The sequence below is a fragment of the Rana temporaria genome, chromosome 5 (genome assembly GCF_905171775.1).
Source record: "Rana temporaria chromosome 5, aRanTem1.1, whole genome shotgun sequence".
Classification (NCBI taxonomy): domain Eukaryota; kingdom Metazoa; phylum Chordata; class Amphibia; order Anura; family Ranidae; genus Rana; species Rana temporaria.
The window spans coordinates 283,232,611-283,247,957 of record NC_053493.1 but is presented as its reverse complement, the minus strand read 5'-3'; positions in this window follow the sequence as shown (position 1 = coordinate 283,247,957).

Genomic DNA, 15,347 nt, shown 5'->3' with positions numbered 1-15,347 from the left:
GAATCAGGCCCATAGATACGACCCCCACACTCAGAGTTACGACGGCGTATCCGGAGATACGCTGTCGTAACTCGTATCTGAATCCGGGCCACTATATATATATATATATATATATATATATATATATATATATATACACACAGTATATATATATACAGTAAAACCTTGGTTTGCTAGCATAATTCGTTCCAGAAACATGCTTGTAATCCAAAGCACTTGTATATCAACGCATTTCTTTACAGGGTATAAAAGAGAAGAGAGGCACCTCTAAGTGTAGCAATAAGTTGCTAAATGTTGTACCTTCATTAAATGTAACCATATTGCTAAACTTAGAGGCCCCTCTCTTCTTTTTTATAATTAGTTGTGACATGACGCTACTCTTATATCAAGACATCGCTTGTATATCAAGGCAAAATGTATTAAAACATTTTGCTCATCTTGCAAAACGCTCTTAAACCAAGTTACTCTCGAACCAAGGTTTTACTGTATATATTTTTTAATATTCATTCTTAGTATTTCAACTTGCTACACCCTCTGAGCCATAATGCAGTTTGACAAATATAATTTATTACGTCATTTCAAATAACAACATTGCTGTATTTTTTATTATTCAACATTTCTTTATTTAATTTCAATGTAAAGAAGGATTCTGAATCAATAAGCTTTCATGTTTTTTGCCCTGTTTTTCCATATTTGTTGTTATTACCTGTTTACTGAACAGCTGAATTAAGCCCAGAGAAGGACAGCTTTCAATAAACATCAATTGTGCTGTTTCCAAGTCCTTGGAGGTGTATACAATAGTTTCCAAACTACAGATTGCATGAATTTTATCATTGCACATCGAAAAAGTGTCCTTGACATTCAATAGTTTGTTATACATATTTTAACATGCATCACTCCAGGGTGTATATGAAAATATCTTCCATTTGCCTTTAATAATGAGTTGTCATATGGAATCCAGATCTTGGCTAATCTAACATAATGTACACTTGATGGGTTTTATTAACTGTCAAATGAGGTCCAACAGCCATCAAAAGTCTTTCTTCCTTCTGCTGTGCATTTTTCCCAGTCAGTTTAATTTGTGACCAATAAAATAAAAGGTCAGTCGTTTTTATTGTTGCACAGTCTTTTTGTATACAAGCCACATTTAGCATTTTTTTCTAAGATTTAGTGTTGTTTAGCAGCCAAATTAAATCTCTATCTTGCAAACAGAACACAATGAACTGTGCAGACTTTTCTTCTACTTATAACAAGTAGGCAAATCAGTATGTGTGTATATATATATATATATATATATATATATATATATATATATATATATATATATATATATAATGTGTATGCGTATATATATAAATATTACCAAAAGTATTGGGACACCTGCCGACACGCACATGAAATTTAATGGCATCCCAGTCTTAGTGCGTAGGGTTCAATATTGATTGGCCCACCCTTTGCAGCTATAACAGCTTCAACTCTTCTGGGAAGGCTGTCCACAAGGTTTAGGGGGGTGTCTATGGGACCATTTTTCCAGAAGCGCATTTGTGAGGTCAGGCACTGATGTGGATGAGAAGGCCTGGCTCGCAGTCTCCACTCTAATTCATCCCAAAGGTGTTCTATTGGGTTGAGGTCAGGGTTCTATGCAGGCCAGTCAAGTTCCTCCACCCCAAACTTGCTCATCCATGACAGAGGGTACACTGCACCAGCAAACACCCGGCCGAAGGTCTAACACACAAACACACATTTATTTTTAAAATTTAATTTTTCTGTCTTATATTATTATTTTTTCAACACTCCATGCTTCATTGTATCCCCTTTTTTTATAGCTGGGGACAACACCACTTTCATTCCCCGGTGCTTGATCAGAACAGCGCCATACCTACACCCCCCCCTTTCTCTCATGTCTTTATGGATCTTGCTTTGTGCACTGGTGCACAGTCATGTTGAAACAGTAAGGGGCCATCCCCCAAAAAAATGAAATACTACATAGTGCTTTATTCTTATATACAACAGTCCACTCACTCTTGAAATACTCACAAAATAAGATGCTCAAATGTTCAAAAGATTATATACTTATATACTGTTCAAACTGTGCCACTATGACCAGATGTGCCCTCACCTGGACTTCATGACCCTACACGCTATGTACGGTCAAGAATGCCTTTTATTTATTTATGGACTCCAAACATTTCTCTGTAGTTCACCAGAATTAAATTGGTTTTAGTCTCTTGCTTCTTTTACGGTAATTTTGCTATACTATTCCTTTGAGGTACTTCTGCACATATCTCCTGCATTCAGCAGGCATACAGAAAAACAAACACTACATATTGCCTTTTTCTTGATTACAATGAAAATATTTACTGCGCAGTCTAAAACTCACAAAATTAAGTGATTGGATGACCAATCCTTGCCACCATCACCTGGACTCCTTGATGTCGCATAGTATATATGATCTCAAAAGTGATTAAACAACAACCTAATTCTTATTCTACTATTATGTGTCTAAGCACTCTTCTGCTCTCTCCTCTGCTCAGCCAACATACTCTAAATTCAAGCCAAGGTAGAATAGTCTGGTATAATACATTTATATTGGTCTTTAGGAGCTATGCAGCTTCAGGTAAGGTCACATAAGACTGTTTAAAATTAAATAATTTTAAAATATGTATGTTTTGGACATTTACAGAAAAAAAAAAAACTTTTAATGTTTCTATTTTTTCAAACTTAGTATAATGGATACATTTTTCAGTTTCAATCATTTTTATTGACATTTTTAAAGAGTAAAAGCAATATGAACATTGTGCAGAGCCGCAAACGATCCTTGCATGCTCTTTATTATAAACAGGAAGAGATGATACATGAGTAGGGGAAAAATTAGTTACTGAATCTCTTGGGAATTGAGTGATGTCTTCTCTAAACTTAGGTGAGCATTTAGTCACCAACTTTTAAAAGCAGGGATACTATGTTTCGTGCTATAACATGGATGTATAAACAACCAGAATCTTATAAACACTGTGGGGTGGTCTCATCACAATCACCCCCTGAGTCATAATGTGGGTCAATAAACCTGTGTCTTTGAGGTCAAGACCATCGTAAAGCTCAATCTCTGGGAGTAGGCCCCCTATGTAGAGAAGCCCATCCCCAGAGATCACAGTCCACTAAGGCCGAGTACTCACGACCAAACATGTTCGCTGGAAATGTCCGACGGGCTGTTTCCGGCGTACAAGGCTGTTTTTTCATTTGGCCCGCTGGCTTGTACACACCAGCGGACCATATTTCCCTGCGGACCTGAACGCGTGCACGTAATCCACGTTTGACGTCACTATAAAGGGAAAGGCCAAAGTCAATGGCGACGCCCTCTGTTCCGCTTTTGCTAGTTACGGCTTTGCTCGTGTTAGTGAAGGTTTGGTTAGAGCTGATTCGCGCTTCTCGGTCTCCAGGCTTTAGCAGGTAGTATTTTCTCGTTCAGTGCATGTGCTTGTGGGTACGTAGTTGGCATTTGGGTACAGGCGTGCAGTTCGTTCTGCTTTGCAGTTTCGTACTGTGCGTTCGTATCTGTGTGTCGTGCGTTCTTTGCAGGTACCGCTGGATTTGATTGTGCTTTCTGTTGGAGTGTGTTCTTGACTGACCAGCCGGCCGGTTTGAAGCCATGATGGAGCAGCAGCGTCAATTTTCGCGAGTTGGTGCTGTTTATGGGCTGGCTGCTGGATATGTTCATTATTCCAGTACTTTGGCCAGAAACAGGGGGCGGAGGCGTTTCTGGACCAAGAATTGGTTGCGCCAGCGTGACCAGTTCTCACATATGCCTCTGCTTAGGGAAATCCAGGAGAATAATCCTAATGACTATAGGAATTTTCTCCGCATGACGGACCAACAGTCTGCTGGATCTTCTGTCCCCCTATATCATGAGGCAGGACACTGTGATGCGCCAAGCCATCACGGCCGAGCAGAGGCTTATTGCCACGTTGCGGTACCTGGCGACTGGGAGGAGCCTGCAGGACCTCAAGTTCTCGACAGGCATCTCTCCGCAGGCGCTTGGGGTCATCATACCGGACACGTGTGCTGCCATCATCAAAGTTCTGCACGAGGAGTATATTAAGGTAAGTTCCCTCATTTGAACCTCACAATGGGCCTGATTTACCAAGCCTTTACTCCATGACTCATGGAGTAAAAGCAGGAGTAGCAGCCGTTTGGCCATTTACTAAAGAAATACGCTGCTAGTGCAGTGTATTTCCCTAGTTACTAATGTGCTCCGTGCGCCCAGGAGAGGGTGCATTGTGCACCAGTACAGACCTGGCGCACGGCACATTAAACTATAAATTGCGGGGGTTTGGGCGGGAGTTTATTAGGGGGGGAGGTGGGGGGATGCAGGGGAAGTGAAGTGACATGTGTTTTGAAGTGTTTGGCGGGCCGAATTGAAAGGGAAAGTGTTTTTTGAAAACAGATCCCCGTACGCTTGCACAGTGCGCCTGAACCTCGGGAGGTTCATTTGCATACTGGGCATGCGCAGAGAGAAAAGTCAGGGATTCCCGTGCGCCTTGTCAGTACGCCGTGAAAATCTTGGTAAATACCAAGCGGCGTACCCGTGAATGCGCTGCGTGACGCGGCGCACGGGAATCTCCGAGCTGTTTTCAGCCCTGAAGGGGAACTCGGCGCCAAATTTCAAACTTGAAATCGGCGCGGGTCCCCCTTCAGGGCTACATTAGGCTCTTAGGCTTGGTCCGGAACGTGAGGGGTTAAACACGCGCCGATTCGGCGCGGGGGTCCCCCCCAGATCCAAACCAAGCCCTCATCCCAAGCATGCAGTCTGGCCCGGACAGGAATGGGGGAGGGGACGAGCGAGCGGCCCCCCCCCTCCTGAGCCGTACCAGACCGCATGCCCTCAACATGGGGGAGTGTGTGCTGTGGGGGAGGGGGGCACTGCCCCCCCACCCCACAGCACTCTTGCCCCCATGTCGATAGGGACAAGAGCCTCTTCCCGACAACCCTTGCCATTGGTTGTCGGGGTATGCGGGCGGGGCTAATCGGAATCTGCGAGCTCCCTTTAATAAGGGGGCCCCCAGATGCCGGCCCCCCACCCTATGTGAATGAGTATGGGGTACATCGTACCTCTACCCATTCACATGGGGGAAATGTAAAGTAAAAAAAAAACACCACACAGAATAAAATATTTTATTAATCTGCTCCGGAGCCCCCCCTTTCTTCTTTAGCTCTCTTAGAAGGGGGGGTTTCTTCTCTCCCGATCTTCAGCCGGGACCCTGGGCTTCGGTGATTTCTGCCGGGGGAGGGCGCCATCCCTCGGTCCTCTCCGGAGCCTTCCGCCGGATGCCCCCACCCCATTTAAGCTCTTTTTCATTAGGGAGGGGCATCCGGACTTCGGGGTCTTCTGCCGGGGGATGGCGCCTATCCCCCGGTCTTTCCGGTGCCTTCCGCCAGGGTTCCGGTCTTCCTGGTCTTCTGCCGGGGGTGCGCCAACTCCCCGGTCTTTTCTCTTCTGTCTTCTCTGCTCCCTCTTCTGCCTGGCTCCCCCGCGGAGCCAGGGCTTTCTTCCGTCTTCTCTCTTCCTTCTTCTGCCTGTCTCCTCCGGGAGCACAGGGCTTGTCTCCGCTGTCTTCTCCCTTCTCTTCCATTCGATGTTGACACGACGAGGTTCCGCGCTGACATGCCGTGTCAGCGGCGGGCATGGACTTATATAGGGTAATGCCACCATGTGACCTCAACCCATGTGACATCACATTCCCATCATGCCCAGGGAATGTGATGTCACATGGGTTGAGGTCACATGGTGGCATTGCCCTATATAAGTCCATGCCCGCCGCTGACACGGCATGTCAGCGCGGAACCTCGTCGTGTCAACATCGAATGGAAGAGAAGGGAGAAGACAGCGGAGACAAGCCCTGTGCTCCCGGAGGAGACAGGCAGAAGAAGGAAGAGAGAAGAAAGAAGACGGAAGAAAGCCCTGGCTCCGCGGGGGAGCCAGGCAGAAGAGGGAGCAGAGAAGACAGAAGAGAAAAGACCGGGGAGTTGGCGCACCCCCGGCAGAAGACCAGGAAGACCGGAACCCTGGCGGAAGGCACCGGAAAGACCGGGGGATAGGCGCCATCCCCCGGCAGAAGACCCCGAAGTCCGGATGCCCCTCCCTAATGAAAAAGAGCTTAAATGGGGTGGGGGCATCCGGCGGAAGGCTCCGGAGAGGACCGAGGGATGGCGCCCTCCCCCGGCAGCAATCACCGAAGCCCAGGGTCCCGGCGGAAGATCGGGAGAGAAGAAACCCCCCCTTCTAAGAGAGCTAAAGAAGAAAGGGGGGGCTCCGGAGCAGATTAATAAAATATTTTATTCTGTGTGGTGTGTTTTTTTTACTTTACATTTCCCCCATGTGAATGGGTAGAGGTACGATGTACCCCATACTCATTCACATAGGGTGGGGGGCCGGAATCTGGGGACCCCTTTATTAAAGGGGTCTCTCAGATTCTGATAAGCTCTCCGCCCGCATACCCCGACAACCAACGGCCAGGGTTGTCGGGAAGAGGCTCTTGTCCCTATCGACATGGGGGCAAGAGTGCTTTGGGGTGGGGGGGCAGTGCCCCCCTCCCCCACAGCACACACTCCCCCATGTTGAGGGCATGTGGTCTGGTATGGCTCAGGAGGGAGGGGGGCGCTCGCTCGTCCCCACCCCCATTCCTGTCTGACCAGACTGCGTGCCTGGGATAAGGGCTTGGTTTGGATCTTGGGGGGGGGCACGCTATTTTTTTGGGCCCCGGTTTAACCCCTTATGTTCCAGACCAAGCCTAAGAGCCTGGTATGCACCTGGAGGGAACCCACCTTATTTTTTTTGGGGGGGGTCTGGAGTTCCCCTTCATGAACAGCGATCTGTCATTTACACATGTCAGTCCCATCCCCCCCCCCTACAGTTAGAACACACCCAGGGAACATATTTAACCCCTCCCTCGCACCTAGTGTTAACCCCTTCCCTGCCAGTGGCATTTTTTGAGTAAGCAATGCATTTTTTACAGCACTGATTGCTAGAAAAATGCCAATGGTTCCAAAAAAGTGTTCGATGTGTCCGCCATAATGTCGCAGTACCGATAAAAATCGCTGATCGCCCCAATAACTAGTTAAAACAACAAAAAAAAAAAATTTGTAGACGCTATACCTTTTGCAAAAACCAAACACTAAACGCTATTTGCGATTTTTTGGAACCAAAAAGATGTAGAATACGTATCGGCCTAAACTGAGGGGTTTTTTTGTTTTTTGAATATATATTTTTGGGGATATTTATTATAGCAAAAAGTAAAAATAATTTTTACATATGTGGGCGGGACTTATGCAAGTCCCGCCCACATATATAAACATCGTTCAAACCACACATGTGAGGTATTGACGCGTGCGTTAGAGCGAGAGCAATACTTTTACCACTAGACTTTCTTTGTAACTATAAACTGGTAACCTGGAAAAAAAAATAAAAGGTCGCCTATGGGGATATTCACGGAATTCATTTTGGCCCCATTGCAGGAGTGTTTCCAATAGTAAAGCGTGACATGTAAGGTATCTATTTACTCAGTGTAACATCATCTTTCACATTATCCCCAAAAATTGGGCTCACTTTTGTGTTTTGTTAATTTTTAACCACTTGAGCCCGGACCATATTTCTGGTCAATGACCGGGCAAGTTTTTGTGATTCGGCGCGGCGTCGCTTTAACTGACAATTGCGCAGTCGTGCGACGTGGCTCCCAAACAAAATTGGCAACCTTTTTTTTCACACAAATAGATTATTAAATGTGCGTGTTTACTTCTGTCTTTAACACCTCCCCTTCAGGCTGGAAAGCATCAGATCAGGGGAAACAAAAAAAAAAAGCTCTCATTCCATTGCAGCTTGGTTCCTACATGTGTGATGAACTGAGCATGCTCAAACACTTAGAAAAAAAATATCCTTTCTTTTTAAAAGGTGAAAAACACTCATTGGATGCTCATAGAGCGTGGTTTGGGTTAATTGCAGGTGTGCCCAATTACAAGCTCACCCAAACTAGAGACTGCAATTTGTTCATGTGATTTCAATTGCTTCATTACTAGCACTGTTATAAAAAGCTTGGATCGATCAGTACTCAGCTGCCCTCAGAAGGGGCAGGCTGGCAGAAATGCTGTTGCTAAACACAAATGTGGTTTGTTGCATGGGTTTTGTTTTATTTTGCCAATGGTTTTGGTTTATTTTTAAATAATGTTCACTTTGATGTATTTGTCTATGTGGCCTTATTTTATGAAAAATGTGTAAAGCTATGGTTAATTAGTATTTTGAAATGTATTTTTGTTTGTTTGTCTTTTTTTGCTTTCCTTGTTTTGTTGACCAATAAAAATTACTTTAAAATTGTTAAGTTTGTCTTTTGTTACTTTTTCATGCTACATATGTTGACAGCTGCAGCTGAACTAGGTTTGGGCCTAACAAATTATGTGTGATTTTTGTCTAAGCTTCTTTCCTGGTGTGTAATCATGAAATGTTTGCCATGTTTATTCTCCCTGACTTTAAAGACAAAAACTGGTAAGTATTTTATTTATTCTGCAGTGGTCCTCAGCCCTCAAGTACCCCCGACAGGACATGTTTTGGGGATTTCTCTTATCAAGAATTGCTGTCCAGACTATTTTAAAGCACATGTGCAAGATGAAGGAAAACCTGCAAACATGGCCTGTGGGGGGGGGGGGGGGGGGGGGGGGGTTTGCTATTGGTGGACAGGCTTGACGTGCTGATTTACAGCACTGTGCTTAAATCTAGCGCAAGGCAATCCTATTCAAATTGTGGGTGTTTGAGGGAAGCCAAGTGAGTGTTAGAACCCCTGCTTTGTGTTTTTTTATTTTTGTGTTGAGCTTTGTGTCCCTTTTCTTAAAATTGGCTTCACTTCCTGTCACACAGCTGAACAGGAAGTGAGGTTAAAACCCTACCAGTGTCATTTCTTGGGGACACCGGTCAATCTAACTAGTGTCCCCATTAAGCAAATTGCACTCCAGCACTGCTGTGTACACCCCAAATCATGGGTCTTCAAACTACGGCCCTCCAGTTGTTCAGGAACTACAATTCCCATCATGCCTAGTCATGTCTGTGAATGTCAGTGCATTACAAGGCCTCATGGGATGTGTAGTTCTACAACAGCTGGAGGGCCGTAGTTTGAGGATCCCTGCCCCAAATGATTATTTAGTTTGGGGTTTAGTAAAGGCAAAGCCACTCTGCAGTACAAGCATAGTTGCTGAAAATCTGAGAGGAAGCACTGATGGTTTTAACATCCAATCCTGTAGAAGCAAAGTTGTTTTGTTTTCTTCCTTGCTTTGCACTTGTAGGAGTGGATTTGCCTTTAGTAAATGGACCCCAAAGTCCAAGATCCCTAATAATTTGGGGTGTACACAGCAAAATGCTAGAGTGCAATTTACATAATGGGAAACTATTTAGATTGATCTCTGTGTCCACAAGAAAATATATTAGTAAGGTTTTACCCTCACTTCCTGTTTGGCTATGTGACAGGAAGTGAATGAATTAGAAAGGGTGAAGACACCTCACAAATGTTGTCACTATCAGGGGTGCAGACATCCCCCAAAAAATGAGCAGATAATACTTATTTGCAAATTAATAATTTTTTAGTTAACATTGGGTGGGGTGCTCTAACACACACATTCCTACATATTAGCAACGCTCTATCCTGGCCTATTGGCATGGTTATATTTTCTTAGGGCTCTCAATAAAACTCTATGAAATTTGTGCTTAAACTAGAACCAGGGGCGGACTGACAACTCATGGGGCCCCCGGGCAATAGAAGATTATGGGGCCCCTCTGGCTTACAGATGACCACCACGCCAGGAGGTAGTGCAGAGGCGGGCAGCTAAAATCTTGGGATATTCACATTAAAAGCATGTCATTTTCGGACATATCAGGGACAGATCTAAAAAAAAAACAGATTTTTACATACTGTCCCTGGTTTTACTGAGCCTGGCAACCCGGATGGGGCCCCCTAGTGGCATGGGGCCCTCGGGCAGTGCCCAAGTGACTCAATGGTCAGTCCACCCCTGACAAGAACTATAATCAACAAGTTTTATTTTCTTTCATTTTGGATAGAGTGAGGGAGGGTTATAGGCCCTGTCAGTTTATTTTGTATTATCTGTGTCCAATTGGGGAGATTTGCCTTCACTTCCTGCCCCATAGCCAAACAGGAAGTGAGAGAAAAACTATGCAAATTAACCACTTCCCGCCCAGCCTATGGCCGATTTACGTCCGGGAAGTGGTTACACAATCCTGACAGGACGTCCTGCAGGATTTCATGCCGCACGCGCCTGTGGGGGCACGCAGCGCGGCGATCGGTGATGCGGGGTGTCAGTCTGACACCCTGCATCTCCGATCTCGGTAAAGAGTCTCTCACGGAGACGGAGACTCTTTACCACGTGATCAGCCGTGTCCAATCACGGCTGATCACGATGTAAACAGGAAGAGCCATCGATGGCTCTTCCTCACTCGCGTCTTACAGACGCCAGTATAGGAGAGCCGATCGGCGGCTCTCCTGACAGGGGGCGTTCGCGCTGATTGTTTATCAGCGCAGCCCCCCCTCGGATCACCACACTGGACCACCAGGGATGCCCACCCTGGACCACCAGGGTGTGCAAAAACAAAAAAAATATAGAACAAAAAAACAAAAAGCATTAAAAAATAAGAAAAAAGATGCCAATCAGTGCCCACAAATGGGCACTGACTGGGAAAATCAGTGCCACCCCACAGTGCCCATCCATGCACAGTGCCCACCTATCAGTGCCCACCTGTGCCACCCATAAGTATCCATCAGTGCCACCCATAAGTGCCGCCCATAAGTATCCATCAGTGCCACCCATAAGTGCCGCCCATCTGTGCCGCCCATGAGTGCCCATCAGTGCCGCCTATGAGTGCCCATCAGTGCCGCATAGCAGCGCCGCCAATCAATGCCACCTCATCTGTGCCGTCAGTACTACCTCATCGATGTCCATCAGTGCCATCTCATCGGGGCCCATCAGTGCCGCCATATCAGTGCCCGTAATTGAAAGAGAAAAACTTATTTACAAAAAAATTAACCTAAAAAAAGAAAAAGGTTTTTTTTGTTTCAAAATTTGCAGTCTTTTTTTAGTTGTTGCGCAAAAAAAAAACGCAGAGGTGATCAAATAACAACAAAAGAAAGCTCTATTTGTGGGGAAAAAAGGACGCCAATTTTGTTTGGGTACAGTGTTGTATGACCGCGCAATTGCCATTCAAAGTGCGACAGTGTTGAAAGCTGAAAATTGGCTTGGGCGGGAAGGTGCGTAAGTGCCTGGTATGGAAGTGGTTAAGGGAATCCAGTGCCCCCCCAGAACTAGTGTGTGGGTCCCCTGAAAATTACTGGGCGGGGTTATACAAAAACAGGGTGTGACCTTGACAGGAAGGGGTTGGTCATTTTTCTATTAGGAGGTGCAGATATGTAGTCAGGCCTAGGGCAGAACCAAACCTTAATATACTACTGCATATTAGGGCTTATTTAGACCGGATCCGATTTACAGCGTGTTTTTATATTGTGGGAGGAAACCCACGCAGGCACAGGGAGAACATGCAAACTCCATGCAGATGCTGTCACGGGCGGGATTCGAACCAACGACTCTTTTGCTGCTAGGTCAAAGTGCTATACACTACACCACTGTGGTGAACGAACATGATTGCAGCTGAAAGCATGAGATCTTTTTTTTTTTTTTTTCAATACCATGCTTTCCAGCCTTATTGACCCCGCCTCTCTCCATAAAGAGGACCTGTCACACACTAGTCCTATTACAAGGGATGTTTACATTCCTTGTAATAGGAAGAAAACTGATCATTTTTTTTTTATTTTTTTATTTCAGTGTAAAACATTATAAAACTAAATAAAAATAAATAAGAAAACCCCAAAAAAAAAATTTAAAGCGCCCCGTCGCGACGAGCTCGCGCACAGAAGCAAACGCATACGCGAGTAGCGCCCGCATATGAAAACAGTATTCAAACCACACAAGTGAGGTATCGCCGCGATCGTTAGAGTGAGAGCAATAATTCTAGCCCTAGACCTACTCTGCAACTCAAAAAATGCAACCTGTAGAATTTTTTAAACGTCGCCTATCGAGTTTTTTAAAGGGTAAAAGTTTGACGCCATGCCACGAGCGGGCGCAATTTTTAAGCGTGACATGTTGGGTATCATTTTACTCGGCGTAACATTATCTTTCACAATATAGAAAAAAATTGGGCAAAATGTATTGTTGTCCTATTTTTTAATTCAAAAAAGTGATTTTTATCCAAAAAAAGTGCGCTTGTAAGACCGCTGCGCAAATACGGTGTGACAAAAAGTATTGCAATGACTGCCATTTTATTCCCTAGGATGTCTGCTAAAAAAAAATATATAATGTTTGGGGGTTCTGATTAATTTTCTAGCCAAAAAATTGTGATTTTCACATGAAGGAGAGAAGTGCCAGAATTAACCCGGTGGGCAAGTGGTTAAAGTACTCATGGCTATAAAGAATAGAGGCATTGCTCATTAAAAAAAAAAAAAAAAAAAGGGGGTCCCTCCAAATTAAATTACCAGGCCCTTCAGGTCTGGAATGGATATTAAGGGGAACCCCGCCGTAAAAACCCCCAAAAAAAAAGACGTGCGGTTCCCGGCAAATATCCATTCCAGACCCTTCAGGTCTGGTGTGGATTTTAAGGGGAACTCCACCCCAAATTGAAAAAAAAAATGGCGTGGAGTCCCCCTAAAAATCCACACCAGACCCTTATCCGAGCACGTTGACCTGGCCGGCCGCAGAAAAGAGGGGGGGACAGAGTGCGGCCCCCCCCCTCTCCTGAACCGCACCAGGCCACATGCCCTCAACATGGGGAGGATGTCCCCATGTTGATGGGGACAAGGGTCTCATCCCCACAACCCTTGCCCGGTGGTTGTGGGGGTATGCGGGCGGGAGGTTTATCAGAATCTGGAAGACCCCTTTAACAAAGGGGACCCCCAGATCCTGACCCCCCCCCTGTGTGAAATGGTAATGGGGTACATTGTACCTCTACCATTTCACCCCAAAAAAAATGTCAAAGTGATAAAAATGACAGTAGCCGGTTTTTGACAAATCTTTTAATAAAGTCTTCTTTTCTTCTTTCCTTCGGGGTTCTTCCGCTGCTTCATTCTTCTCGTCCACATCTTGCCCGACGTCTTCTTCTATCTTCTCCGTCCGTCCTTCCGCCTTCTGGTCCCGCATCTTGCCCGTTGTCTTGTCCTGTCGCCTCCTCGTCCGCATCTTGGGTCTTCTGCGGTCTTCTTCTCGGTCCGCCGCCTTCTCGTCCCCTGCGTTTGAATTGTAATTGGCCGCCGTGTTCCCGCTCCTGGGACCCGCCCCCCTCTGACGCCACAAGTAAACTCCTTAGAAGGTCATGTGCGTCAGAGGGGGGCGGGGTCGCAGAGCGTCACACAGCGGGGGAATTCAATTTCAATCGCGCCGCCCGGAGAAGAAGTTCCCGCCGTGTCACACTCATGTGACCCCGCCCCCCCTCTGACGCACATGACCTTCTAAGGAGTTTACTTGTGGCGTCAGAGGGGGGCGGGTCCCAGGAGCGGGAAAACGGCGGCCAATTACAATTCAAACGCAGGGGACGAGAAGGCGGCGGACCGAGAAGAAGACCGCAGAAGACCCAAGATGCGGACGAGGAGGCGACAGGACAAGACAACGGGCAAGATGCGGGACCAGAAGGCGGAAGGACGGACGGAGAAGATAGAAGAAGACGTCGGGCAAGATGTGGACGAGAAGAATGAAGCAGCGGAAGAACCCCGAAGGAAAGAAGAAAAGAAGACTTTATTAAAAGATTTGTCAAAAACCGGCTACTGTCATTTTTATCACTTTGACATTTTTTTTGGGGTGAAATGGTAGAGGTACAATGTACCCCATTACCATTTCACACAGGGGGGGGGTCAGGATCTGGGGGTCCCCTTTGTTAAAGGGGTCTTCCAGATTCTGATAAACCTCCCGCCCGCATACCCCCACAACCACCGGGCAAGGGTTGTGGGGATGAGACCCTTGTCCCCATCAACATGGGGACATCCTCCCCATGTTGAGGGCATGTGGCCTGGTGCGGTTCAGGAGAGAGGGGGGGCCGCACTCTGTCCCCCCCTCTTTTCTGCGGCCGGCCAGGTCAACGTGCTCGGATAAGGGTCTGGTGTGGATTTTTAGGGGGACTCCACGCCATTTTTTTTTTCAATTTGGGGTGGAGTTCCCCTTAAAATCCACACCAGACCTGAAGGGTCTGGAATGGATATTTGCCGGGAACCGCACGTCTTTTTTTTTTTTTGTTTTTACGGCGGGGTTCCCCTTAATATCCATTCCAGACCTGAAGGGCCTGGTAATTTAATTTGGGGGAACCCCTACACATTTTTTTGTTTGTTTTATGAATGAATCCCTTTAGAATTGTCAGAGCCGACAATTCATTATAGCCGCGTGTGAATTTTTAAATGACTTTTTTCCTTCAGAATGTCACTTTGTGCAGGGGGAGTTCTAAGTGCGGGAAAAATGCGCTATTTCACATGCTGACATTACACCCCCCCTAGGTACGAAATTTAAAGGAATATTTCACTTTTATTGTTTCACTTTAAGAATTATTAATTTCACTGCTCCCGAAAAAACGGCCGTTTTAAAAAATAAAAAAATCATTGATACATGTTCCCTGGGGCAGGACTGAGGTCCCCAAACACTTTTTAGGACAAAACTTGCAGATTAGCCTTTAAAATGAACACTTTTGATTTCTCCCATAGACTTCTATAGGGAGTTCGGCGCGGCTTTACATATTAGTTTCAATGCGCCGGCTGCTACGCTGGTTCATGCGCCTGATTAAGCCTCCACCCGGAGTACTAATTAATGCATGAACCAGCGCAGCGCACATAGCTTAGTAAATCAGGCCCAATGTGTCTTTAATAATGTTGTCAACTAACATTTTTTTAAACTTCCCAGATATGCTGTGTGTTTAACTAACGTTCCCTTTTCTCCCTATGCATGTTGATATCAGCTTTTACATGTTCTTTTTATTTTGGCCTACCTGCATATTTGGATCTTACCCAATATTAACCTGTCCAGCATGCTATCTTCGGGTCAAACCCCACCTTGCAACTTTATATTATTTTTGTTTTGTTTTCGAAAAACAGTTAAAACACCCCCCACCCCCCCTTCAAAGTGTTTTTGTCCCCATCAGAGGGCTGTGGAGTCTCTTATTAATTAAGTGGGCCTATCTATTTGTGCCCCGAAATTCTCCCTTCATTATTTGAAAATGCTATTTTAAAAATTTAAAGTTGCACAAGGATGCTTGTAGGATTATGTTTGCAATGTTTATG